This window comes from Trichechus manatus, unplaced genomic scaffold, assembly GCF_000243295.1.
Source record: "Trichechus manatus latirostris isolate Lorelei unplaced genomic scaffold, TriManLat1.0 scaffold00010, whole genome shotgun sequence".
Taxonomy (NCBI): domain Eukaryota; kingdom Metazoa; phylum Chordata; class Mammalia; order Sirenia; family Trichechidae; genus Trichechus; species Trichechus manatus.
In genome coordinates, this window is record NW_004443946.1 from 11304677 (window position 1) to 11317882 (window position 13206).

The 13206-nt window shown below is 39.8% G+C and overlaps 1 protein-coding gene across 1 annotated transcript in view; it reads left to right on the plus strand.

Annotated features, from left to right (window-relative positions):
* The window catches only part of DAAM1 (dishevelled associated activator of morphogenesis 1), a 180232-nt gene that overhangs the window by 73500 nt on the left and 93526 nt on the right, over positions 1-13206 (plus strand). The window lies entirely within an intron of this gene.

The following is a 13206-nucleotide window of genomic DNA, read 5'->3' on the forward strand; positions in this document are numbered from 1 at the left end:
GTATATATGGATTGTTTTGGGGAAAGATGGGAATTTCTTGGTTGTATAGGAAAAGTCAGGAAGTCCTTTGCCATGTTTTAGTTTTAAATAATCAGACAAAACCAGCTACCGTCGAGTCAATTCCGACTCATGGCAAGCCCGTGTGTGTCATAGTAGCACTGTGCTCCATAGGTTCATAAAACATTTCTTTATATGGCTTTATGGTTTTATTGCGTCATGACTATTAACTATATCCTTGCAATTACTACGTAAACAAAAATTTATTGTGCTTTAGGTGAACATTTACAGAAGAAATGAGTTTCTCATTCAAAAATTTATACACAAATTGTTTTGTAACATTGGTTGTAATCCCCACAATGTGTCAGCACTCTCCGCCTTTCCACCCTGGGTTCACCATGTCCATTCGTCCAGTTTGCCTGTCCCTTCCTGCCTTCTCATCTTTGCTTTTGGGCAGATGTTGCCCATTTGGTCTTGTATACTTGATTGATCTAAGAAGCACGTTCCTCATATGTGTTATTGTTTGTCTTATAGGCCTGTCTAATCTTTGGCTGAAAGGTGATCTTCAGGAGTGGCTTCGGTTCTGAGTTAGAATGGTGTCTTGGAGGTTCCTCCAAACTCTGTCAGACCAGTAAGTCTGGTCTTTTTTGGGAATTTGAATTTTGTTCTACATTTTTCTCCCTCCCTGTCAGAGCAGCCAGTGGTGGTAGCTGGGCACCATCTAGGTTTTCTAGGCTCAGGCTGATGGAGGCTGTGGTTCATGTGGTCCATTAGTCCTTTGAACTAATTCCATAGGGTTTTTGATGGCTGATTTTTCAGAAGTAGATAGCCAAACCTTTCTTCCGATGCACCTCTAAGTGGACTCAAACCTCCAACCTTTTGGTTTACAGTTGAGTGTGTTAACTGCACCACAGGGGGACTCCAAACAATCAGATAATTTAACTTTTTTCCCACATGGACTCTCGTTATGGTCACTCTTCTATGAATGTGCACGTTTATACCTTCAGAGAATGGAATGGCACTGTCGTCATATCTGGCTTTTTCATCCTTGAGATTCCCAGGTTCTAGAGCAGTGCCTGTCCCAGAGCAGTTCAATGAATGTTTGTAGCCTGAATGAATGGATGAGTAACTAATTAGTGAAGCAGAACATGTGAGATGCTCAGTAATATTTGGGTGAATGCATGTATTAATCACTGCTAAATCCTCCAGCACTAGGATTTGTATTTTAATTACTCTCACAGTAGTGGTGACAGGTTTGGGCCAATCCCTGCCCTCTTGCTGCACCCTACCCAGCTGCTGTCATTCTCTTTCCTCATCCTCAGTTACTATGGGAATACTAAAGTGGCCGGCATGAAGGGCAGCAGATTAAAAGGATGAGGTAATAAAGGTTAAGGAATATTGTCTTTCAAATATTCCTTAAAAGTGTCCTTAAAAGTGTCTCTACCATATACTACAAGGTAGAATAAATAAATAGCTGCAATGTGAGAAGAGACTCGTTGTGCTAGATGCCTTTTGATCCATTTCAAACTTGAAAGTGGCAGCTAAGCTGCCAAACAAGGCTCTTGAGGGCATGCTGAACAGGCTGTGAGTCTGTGGGAGGGGCTCAGGCTGTCAAGAGAGTGCTGGTGTCATCAAGGGAGGGGGGCATGTGTGAAACTTGGCCTCACGCTTAACCACAGGGCCTTTGGGTACCTTTCTTGTCTGATACTTTACAGCTGGTTCTGAGTCCCAGAAGACAAAGTCCTTCCACTCAATTAGGAGAACACTGCTCAGAAATTCTGTCTAGTAAGGCTTGTCAAAGAAGTTGTACTAGATAACAGTTGAAAATATTATAAATTTGGGTAGGTGAATTTTGAGAGAAGGTTATATATAGCATATGTTTAGAACAGAGCTATTTACTTCAGATTACTGGAAACCTCTGCTGGTGATGCAGACTAATTAAAAATCAGTCACTCTAAAAAGTTTGTGGTTGAAGTAACACAAAAAGCTAAATAAGAACTCCCTAGGTTTAGCAGGAAGTCCCTGGGTGGAGCAAATGGTTACACGCTCCACTGCCAGCTGAAAAGTTGGCAGTTCGAACCCACCCAGAGGTACCTCAGAAGACTGCCTGGTGATCTGTTTCTGAAAGGTCACCACCATTGGAAGCCCTTTGGAGCTGTTCTACTCTGCACACATAGGATTGCCATGAGTTGGAATAGACTCCACCATAACTAACCACAACAGGCTTAGCAAGAGACTTTTTCCAGCGAACTGCATACAGTTTATATTGCCTGTTATTATGGGGAGGATTGGAAACAGTATAAAACACTTAACTATTAGGAGTAAGAAACTAAAAATGATTTCTATTAGTCAGCCTTTACTTGTGGGATTTCTCATTTCTTTTATAAATTGAATGAAAACATGTCTATCAAACACAGTAGAGACAATTACTGTGTAGGTAGTAGTGAGTCATATTGTGGTATTGTGTGTAATGACTAAGTATGTTGGCAGAAATGTTATAGGCTGAAAGCCTTCAAGGTTTATTCTGTGTGTACACATCCCTTTTGGATTTAAAGCCCTCTGTGGTTTTCCATAGCTGTCTTTCCTGACTGGGTAGAAGCAGGTAATAGTTCAGTGAATGCATCTCTATTTAAACTGACAAAAATCTTATCTAACTTTCAGATTTCTAACCACCACTATGAAAATAACATACTGTTCCCAGGGTCATTGTGGTTAAATTTTAAGAGCTGTGTTGGCTATGCATGACTCCTGGATGTGATTTGGTCATTTTCTGTGGTGGGGATGGATGTTTGTAAATTTAATGAATCATCACAGCCTAATAGGATGTTTTCTCCTTAGATTTATAAAAAGCATACCTTTTTTTTCTTTCCTGCCAAAGTATCACCTTTCAGTCCTTTCCCTGCCTTGTCTGGCCAGAGTGTTATACTTAGCACCGTCTTATGTGACTTGAAGTCTGGTCCCTTGCCTCTCCAAGGGTTTGACTTATTTCTGGTAGTGATGAGCTGTGGCATGGGAGGGCAGGGTTAAGGATGGAGAGGGTTAAATCCAGAGAAGGCACTGCTAAGGTTGGTGTTATCCTTGAGGTGAACAAGGGAGAGTTGCTGCTTGCTGAGTAGGTGGGAAATCTTTCCTTGGGAGATGTTACGATTGGTGAATTGGGCCTGTTTGTTGTGGGCAAGTTCCTGAAGTATGTAAGTTGAAGGAGAAAAGTTAACCTTGTCTGAGAAATAATACTGTTCAAAGCTCCAGGAGCTCTTTCCATTGAGTTAGATGGATGGTTGCCTTGTGAAGGAACATTAAAACAACAACAATAACAAAAGCAGTGGATTGACTGGTGGGATAACCCCAAGGGCCTGTCTTAGCTTCTCCTTCTCCTCATTGTTCTTATTCTCTATTCCCCTCCAGCATTAATCACATGTCCTCCTACCTCTATATGAATTTGTATTTGTATGTATGCAAAGAATTAGTTTAACCCATTAGAGATTGGAACCTGGAATTCCCTTATTAGAGATTTCTCTTGTTAGCTGGAAACTTGTTGGTTCACTAAAATTTACAGTGTAGATTTGATGATAGATTGCTAAAAAATAAATGCTTTTATAAAGCTTTTGAGGTTTTGTAAATAATTTCTATTTCAGTTTAACTCAAATCTTCAGAAAGCTTTTTGCTACGAAGTCTTTCAACTCATTCAAGACCCTTATTGTATATTCTTTCAAATTCCTTCCCTTGCTTTATCTAGAGAATCAATCCATTTCCATAGATTTATTTGTACTATGCCAATTACTCAGTGTTCTGATTTATGCAGACTTCTCTATAGAGCTGCCTGCTTACTCTAGAGTATAGGACAGGTGAGGTTTCTTTGTACAGAATCTTGTAGAAGTGCTGCATAGTAATGTGCTTTCTTGGGGATGAACTCTAGAACTTTAGTTCCCATAGCTGGACTTTTCCTCACAGGTCATTTCTTCTCGATTAAAAAAACATTAAAACCACCTTTTCTCCAAGGGAAGAAGAAAAGACTTCAAGGTTTTGTTTGTTGGTTTAGCTTTTAAGAAACTTGAAGTTTTTATGGAGAAATATGGAAGCCTGGTGCAAAGCCTTCTTTTTTTCATTTGCTGCATCATTTTCCTTTAATTTAGGCTTTTAAAACTCTATCCAAGAAAGAATAATATAAAAAAAATTTTCCATGATCAGGAAAGGAGCAAATCCACCCAAGTCTAAGGTGTAGTGAGATCTAGAAGCAACCAGGGTGCCTCCTGGGGTTCAGCTAATTGCTTTTGTATATTATTCTTAGTAGAAAACTTGGCTACTAACTCACAGAGGAGACGATACTCTTCTGTGGAGCCACCACTAGGGAAAAAAAGCAAAAACAGAAAACAATGGAAAGATTCTTAAGGATTTGTCATTAATATTGACATACCACCAAATTTAGATATTAAGGGGACTCGGGAAACATTGTCTATCAGTTGATCTAAATGGAATGCATATTAAAATAATTATTTAGTTTTCAAGAAAAGGAATAGGGTAGGTCATAGAAGGGATCTTTGGCTTCAAATAAAAGTTGTTTCTGAAATTGTAACGTTTCCCAGATTGAGCTATTTACTATAAAGGGATCCACATTTTTCTACTCCCTCTTATTCATCCATTTCTTTCCAATCACTTTTTGCTCTAAACTGAGTCCTTGGTTTACCTAATGCTCAACCAGAGTTTTCTTTCCTTACTATTTACACAATGCTATGTATTCTCTGTGGAACCTCTGGTGGCGTAGTGGTTATGGCTGCTAACCAAAAGGCTGGCAGTTTGAATCTACCAGGCGCTCTTTGGAAACCCTACGGGGCAGTTCTATTCTATCCTGTAGGGTTGCTATGAGTTGGAATCGACTCAATGGCAACGGGTTTTATTTATTTATTTATTTATTTATTAATATATATATTCTCTGGAAACCCTAGTGGCATCGTGGTTAAGAACTACGGCTGTTAATCAAAAAGTTCAGCAGTTCAAATCCACCAGATGCTCTTTGGAAACCCTGTGGGGCCGTTCTACTCTATCCTATAGGGTCGCTATGAATCGGAATCGACTCGAAGGCAATGGGTTTGTCTCCATAGAATTTTTCATGTTTTCCTGGAGCTCTAACAACCAGGACCATTTATTTAAACAGCTTTGTTGAGGTATAATTTACATGCCATAAAATTCACTCATTGTAAGTGTACAATTTGATTATGTTTAGTACATTTATACAGTTGTGTGTGTGTAACCATCTCCACAATCTGATTTTAGAATGTTTCTCTCACCCCAAAAAGTCCCCTTGTGCCCATTTTGTAGTCAATCCCTACTCTTGCCTCTAGCCTCAGGCAACCTCAATTCTCCTTTTTGAGATACAGAGATCCTAGTTGCTTTATTTTCCAGGATTACATCTTTCACTATTTGAATTAATTATCAAAATGAAAAATCCCTGAATTATTACTTTGAAATAATATCAAAGTTTAAAGAAACTAATGTGAAATTGATTTTCAAATTAGTTTGTATTCCATTTTCTTCCTTCCTCTACCAACTGGGCTTTTATTCCCGTTTGTTATGGATTGGAGCTCTAGTGGCATAGTGGTTAAGAGTTTGGCTGCTAACCAAAAGATTAGCGGTTTGAATCCACCAGCCGCTCTTTGGAAACCCTGTAGGGCAGTCCTACTCTGTCCTGTAGGGTTGCTATGAGTGAATCAACTCTACGGCAATGAGTTTCATTTTGGTTTTTGGTTATGGATTGAATTGTGTCCCCCAAAAATATGTTGTAAATCCTAACCCCTATACCTGTGGTTATAATCCTGTTTGGGAATGGGTTTTCTTTTTCATGTTAATGAGACAGTATTAGTGTAGGGTGAGTCTTAAGTCAATCTCTTCTGAGATATAAAAGAGATTAAACAAGCAAGGGAGCAAGCAGAGATGGGGAAAGATAGATGCCATGCCACATAAGAATCTCCGAGGAATAGAAGCTCAAAAGTACCTTCCTCTAGAGCCAACAGAGAGAGAAAGCCTCCCCCTAGAACTGGCACCCTGAATTCAGACTTCTAGCCTCCTAAACTGTGAGAAAATAAATTTCTATTTGTTAAAGCCATCCACTTGTGGTATTTCTTTTATAGCAGCACTAGATAACTAGGACAGAATTTAGTACCAAGAAGTGGGGGTGCTGCTCTAACAAATACTTACAATGTGAAAGTGGTTTTGGAATTGGGTAATGGGTAGAGGCTAGATGAATTTTAAGGTGCCTAATAGTAAAACTCTGAGTCAGAATCAACTCAACAGCAACAGGTTATTATTATTATTATTATTTTTAATAGTAAAACCCTAGACTGCCTTGAAGAGACTATTGGTGGAATTATGGATGTCAAAGGCAATTCTGGTGAGGGCTCAGAAGGAAGTGAGGAGAGCTAAAGAGACAGTCTTTATTGTCTTAGAGAATGCATATGGCACCAGCAACAGAATGTTGCTAAAAATGTGGATGTTAAATGTGCTTCTGATGAGGCTTTAAAAGAAAATTATGAACATGTGATTGGACGGTGGAGGAAGGGCAATGCTTTCAGATGCAGTGGCAAAGAACTTGTCTGAATTGTGTTCCAATGTTTGGTGGGAGGTAGAGCTTGTAAGTGATGAACGTGGATATTTGGCTTGGGATATTTCTAAGCAAGATCTTAAAGGGGCCGCATGGTTTCTCCTTGCCTCTTATAGTACAAGGCAAGAGGAAATAGATAGACTTAAAAATGAACTGTGCAAAATGAAAACAAAAGTTAAGGATTTGGAAAATTCTGTTGTACAGACTAAAGACATGTGTCCTAGAATTTTCACCAAGGATGTGGCAACACAATCTTTTGTTAAAGAAATTATGCTTATGACTGATGGACCTAATCAACTATCACAGCAGAAAACCCATCAGCTTAAACTGAAGAGGAAAGTAACAGGACAAAAGGAAAGAAAGCTTGGGTAACAGAAATACCCAAGTGGAATCCTTCAGGTAGGAAACAGGCCAAAGGAGCTACATTTATTGTCCTCCAAGAAAAGAAAAGAACCATCCCTGGAGCAGTTCAGAGATCAGCAGAACTGTTGGAAGGAGCATGGGAAGCAGGGCTGGGTTACAAAGGGCAGAGTCGTGGCCTCCTAGGTTTGAAAGAGTCAGCTCTTCACCAACTCAGGGAATAGGACTGCTGCCCAAAGTTGAGGGGTGGGGCTGCCATGCCCAAGGAGCAGAAGAACAGGGCCTGCCGGCGCCAAGGGGGTGAGGTCGCTACTCAGATGGACTAGGAGAATGGTGCTGCCCAAAGCCAAGGGAGCAGAGTTTTTACCCCACTGGGTCTGGAAGGCAGAGCAGAAGCCCAGGGCCAAGGGGCCTCCATCCAGAATCCAGAGGGCAGGGCCAACACCCAGAGTCTGGAGGGCAGGACCATTGCCCAGATGGTTCCAGATAATAGAGGATTATTTTCAAGCCTTGAGAGCTAATGTAAATTGTTCTGCTGGGTTTTGAACTTGCTAGGTGCTCGTTATCCTTTCTTTCCCTCCAATTTCTCCCATTTGTAATCAAAATATCTACCTTGTGCCTGTTCCACCGTGGTACTTTGGAAACAGATAACTCGTAGTCTAGATTTCACAGGTTCACAGATGAAGAGGAATTTCACCCGAAGATGGAATACGCCTAGAGTTTCAACCATATTTGATTTCGATGATTCGGAGGATGAGATTTTGGACTTGGAATTGATTTAAGACTTTTCGGATGATGTGATGGGGTCAATGTGTTTTACATCTGTCAAGGACATGAATTTTGGGGGACCAAAAGGTTTAATGTTATGGATTGAATTGTGTCCCCAAAATATGTGTTGTAAATCCTAACCTCTATGCTTGCAGTTATAATCCCATTTGGGAATGCGTTGTCTTTGTTATGTTAATGAGGCAGGATTAGTGTACGGTATGTCTTAAATCAATCTCTTTTGAGATATAAAAAGAGATGAAATAAAGTAAGTGAAAGAAGCAGAGTTGGAGGAAGATAGATGCCACGTCACATGAAGATCACCAAGTAGCTCAGGAACAAGGACCTTCTGCCAGAATTGAGAGAGAAAGCCTTTCCCTAGAGCTGGCACCCTGAATTTGGACTTCTAGCCTCCTAAACTATGAGAAAATAAATTTCTGTTTGTTAAAGCCATCCACTTGGGTATTTCTGTTACAACAGGACTAGATAACTAAGACATCCTCCTTGCCCAGCAATGTATCTAAATGACTGTAAGTAACTAGAAAAGAGAATAATGTGCAAAAGCAAATCAGTCTGTTTCTAGCTAAAGAAATACTATAATCTAGGAGTAGCCTATGAGATGGATTATAAATTGAAACCTAGAATCTAAAACTAAAACTATACAGCTTCCAGAAGAAAACATAGTGTTGCTATGAGTCAGAATTGACTTGATGACAACGGTTTGGTTTGGTTTTGAGTTGCAAAGATTTCCGAAAGAGGACATAAAAAGCACTAACTAAAAGAAAAAGAAATTGATAAATTAGACTTCATCAAAATAAAAAAACACCTGGTGATCAAAATACATTTTCAACAAAATGAAAAGCCACAGGCTAGGAGACATATTCTCAATATATACATCTGACAAAGGGCATGTTTCCAGAATATATAAAGAGCTCCTTTAAATCTATAGTAACAAGACAGGTAGCTCAATGAAAATGGGTGAAATATTTGAACAGACATTTCACAAAAGAAAATGTATGAATGGCCAATAAGCACATGGAAAGGTATATTGAACATTGGTTCTCACTGGGAAATGCAAATTAAAACCATAATGAGATATCACTTCACGTAAACTAAGATAGCTAAAATTAAAAAGACATAGCACCAAATGTTGGCAAGAATGTGGAGCAAATGGACTCTCATATTTTGCTGATTGGAATGTAAAGTGGTACAACCAGTTTTCTGAAGTATAAAGTGCTACAACCATTTCAGGGAGTACCTTGCCAAACTCAAAAATTGTGTACTTAAGACCTGTACATTTCACTGTATATATATTTTACCCCTAAAAGAAACAAACAGGAGAATAGCCTTTAAGCTTTGAAATGCAGCAATCATCACTATATCCTGCAATATTCTCTCCCTTCCTCACTGCTTCTTTCCTCACTTCGTGCTTTCCCAGCTTCCCCACCTTTGCTGCCGTCCCCCTCCTTAAACTTTTTTGCAGTTCTGCTATGTCAGATATTGTTTGGGGGACTGGCAATTAACTCAAAGATTGATAGAACAAATTTAGTCCCTGTCCTCTGGAACAGACATGTCAGTAGCACAACTATAGCAATGTAATAAGTGCCACAAGGTTAGGAGAACACAGAGGAGCTTCTCATCCTGGGAAAGTCTGGTGGGCTGGCTGCATGAAGGAAATAATTGATGCCCTGTAAAAGCTTGGATGAAGAGGACTGGTCCTTAGATATAGTGGGAAGGGCTTTCCAAGAAAAGGGAACAGCATATGCAAAGTTTCAGAAGCAGGCAACTTGTGATCTGAAGTGCTACAAGGTAGCTGCTCTTGGAAGATGATGAAGTGAGGTAGGGCAGGCCGGCAAAGGCTGTATCATGACTGCTAAGGAATTTGGACGTTAGTCTGAAATGAAAGAGAACAATTAAAACCTTCTATCATCATGTCTTCCAGACTAGATTATAAACTCCATGAAATCAGGGTCTGTTACTCATCTTCCTAATCTTTATAATATCTGGCCATGGCCCTGGAATGGACAGGGCAGCAAGTAAGTGCTGATTGATCTCTAAGGCTATAATAGTCTCTTAGAGAGTCTCACATGCTTAATTCAGCCATATTATTAGAATAGAATGAGTCAGAGCACAGATACTTTTAGAATGGAGGGTGTGGGGGTCTTACTACACTCTAGGCATTGTTCCTAGACACTCCCAATTATTATCTAATTCAATCTGTGTCACTCTCCTTGCTCAGACTTCATCAGTGACCTCCAGCTGCCCGTAGGATAAGGACTAAAGTTCACAGTGTTTAATTCCTATGCCTCCCTCAGCTCTGACTTCACTTCTTTGAGAAAGCCATCACTGACTCCACCTTTCTACAAAACAAGGGAGCTCTCAGAACAACTCAGTGTAGGATCATCCATTGTTAAGTATGATATTTAATGTCCTGTTTGCCCACATGGGACTATGATCTCCATGACGCATACCTCTTTTTATGCCCTGAACCTAGCACAATGCCTGGTGCTTGTAGACATTCAACATTTTTTTTTTTGGTTGCACGAATGAATCCTTGCAATATCTCTATCGAGTATATATTATTATTCTCAATTTGCAGATGAAGAAATTGAAGTTCAAAAGTTAAGCCACCTGTCCAAGATTATATAATCCATAAGAGCCAAAACTAGAACAAAGCCCTCCCTCCCTCTTTCCATTAACAGATACTCAGTAGTACAGCAGATGGGCGCGTGCATTTTCATGTTGCCTCGCAGTCATGATTCTACTTTCCTTAAACAACAGAATGAATAGTCTAGTAGTTAAGAACACAGGCTCTATAACGAGGTGGCCTGAACTCAAATCCCTCCTCCAACATATACTAGCTTTGTTATCTTGAGCAAGATACTTAATCTCTCTATGGCTCAGTTCCCTGGAAAATGGGATAATAATATTACCCATGGTTTTGTTGTGAGGATAAAATAAATTAATCTATGTAAAACACTACTACTAAGCACACAGAAAGTGCTCAATAATTGTTAGCAGCTATAATTATCAGTGTCCATTTATTCCTTCTCATTTTCTTACTATAATCTAAAATTAGGTACAAAGACCCTATAGTTGTTTTTTGTTTTTTTACTTTATGAAAATTCTCTTCTTACATGAAGCTGTCTGTCCCTTGCCTCGTTCCACTGTGTCTTCTCAATTCAAACTTTTCGTTTCTCTGTCTCTGCAGAAGCAAAAGTTATCTACCTCTAACAACAAAATACAGTAATATTAATACACTTTGCTGTGAATTTCTAGGTTTCAGGATTCACAGGTTTCTTCACATCTCTTCTAGGTAAGCAAAAACACAGTGCTCTGGTGTAATAATGGAGGTAGTATTGATAGCTCTGTTTTCTCTCACAGTCTCACACCTTTCCCCCAAAGTAAGCACCATGTTATCGAGCTGCTTGAATAATTGGCCTAATGCACTCCCCCTCCCTGCTAAATCTCTAATTGTTGGGAGGTGATTTATATCACCATTGTTTTTCTCATTCATCAATAGGTGAGAGCAGGTGTGAATTACAGGAAATTAAGAAAAAAGAAACATAATGACTTCACATACATAATAGTTTCATGTCAAAACATTTTTTCCCATAATGGATTTTTTTGGTAAAAATCTCTTATTTCCTTCCTGGTTGTTCATTGTTGAAATTCTTAATAGCTGGTTTTTTTGTGGTTAGGTGTATGTGTGGGTATTTTTAATGAGTTAATGTGTACCTTGCTGTTAAAAGAAAATAGCAACTAATTTGTGTTTAATGATGATTGGAATAACAGTATAGTTAACGCTGTACCAGGCAGTGCTACATGCTTAGTTGATATTGCTAATTCCCACAGCAACCCTGCAAGAGTGAGGATATGCCCATCCCGAAGATGAGGAAATAGAGGCTTAAAGGGATAAAGAACTTCCCCAGGGAAGCTACCGTGCATTAGGCAGTAGCAAGACACAGGAGGTATAGGTGTTCACAAGATAGGTGGGTAAGGATACAAGGAGAATCAAGGCAAGTTGGGGTCATAAGTGGAATACCTCAAAAGGCAGGGCTGGCATATGTTTTGTTATGTATATTTTCACTACAATTAAAAAAAAAAAAAAAAAAGGCAGGCCTGAGGAATGTATAATTAATTTTGTAGGCAATGCGGAGGTAATGACGGGCTCAAGACAACGTTGGTTCTCTATTTTTAAGGCAGTGGTTCTAAAGTATGGTCTCCAGACCAGCAGCATCAGTAGCACCTGGAAGCTTATTAGAAATGCAAATTCTTCCCCTGTCTTCCCTCCCAACTCAGTCATAATCTCTGGGGTGGGGCCCAGTATCTATGGTTTAATAAGGCCTTCAGGTGATTCTGATGCATGCCCAAGATTGAGAACCACTGCTTTAAGAAAATTCTGGCCGTGGTGAGTAGGAAGGATTGGAAAAGCAAGAAGGAACAGTGAGGAGGCTATTGCAAGAAGCCAAGGAGAGGTTATTAGGGCATAAGTTTGGGTGGTTTTAGTAGGAATGAGAGAAAGGGGTGGACTCTTGAAATTTTTTCGCCGAAGAAATAATAGGACTTGATGATTAGATAGAGCTAAAACCAAAACCAAACCCATTGCCACTGAGTTGATTCTGACTCATAGTGACCCTATAGGACAGAGTAGGATTTCCAAGGCTGTAATCTTTACAGAAGCAGACTGCCACATCTTTCTCCCTTGGAGCGGCTGGTGGGTTCGAACCCCCACCTTTCGGTTAGTAGCCGAGCACTTAACCAGTGTGACACCAGGGCTCCTTAAATGGAGATAAAACCAAACTTGTTGCCGTTGAGTCAATTCCGACTCATAGTGACCCTGTAGGACAGACAGAACTGCCCCATAGGGTTTCCAAGGAGTGACTGGTAGATTTGAACTGCTGACCTTTTGGTTAGCAGCCAAGCTCTTAACCATTGTGCTTCCAGGGCCTCTAAATGGAGGAATATGAAATAAAAGTTCAACGTTCAAAGCTTGCATGTCCAGGAGAATGGCAGAACTGCCGTTATACACATAAAGCACTCAGAGGGGGAGCTTGTTTTTACTCTTTAGAGATCTAAACGTTACTGTGTCTTAATTTATAGCTTGTTTTCTTTTTTTTTGGTTGGGGGGGAGGCTGGTAATAGGTCTTACCCACCGCCACTGTCTTCTACCCTCAATTAGATAAATTTCCCTGTAGGAATAAGATGTACCAGCGGCTCAAAACCAATAATAATACCGACCATGGATTGAGCTCTTATTAAGTGCCAAGAATTTTTCCCTAAGCACTTTATATTCATTATCTCATTGTTGTTATTCATTAGTTAAGAGTGTTTGTAAATTGCCTGCCTTTTGTATCTCTGCATACCACCATAAAATTAATGTTTCCAAACATTGATCTGAGAGGCCCAGAGCCTGGAGTTTGGAGTCAGACAGCTCTGGGCTCCAAAATCAGCCCCATCATTTACCAGACGTGTGGTCTTGAACAAGT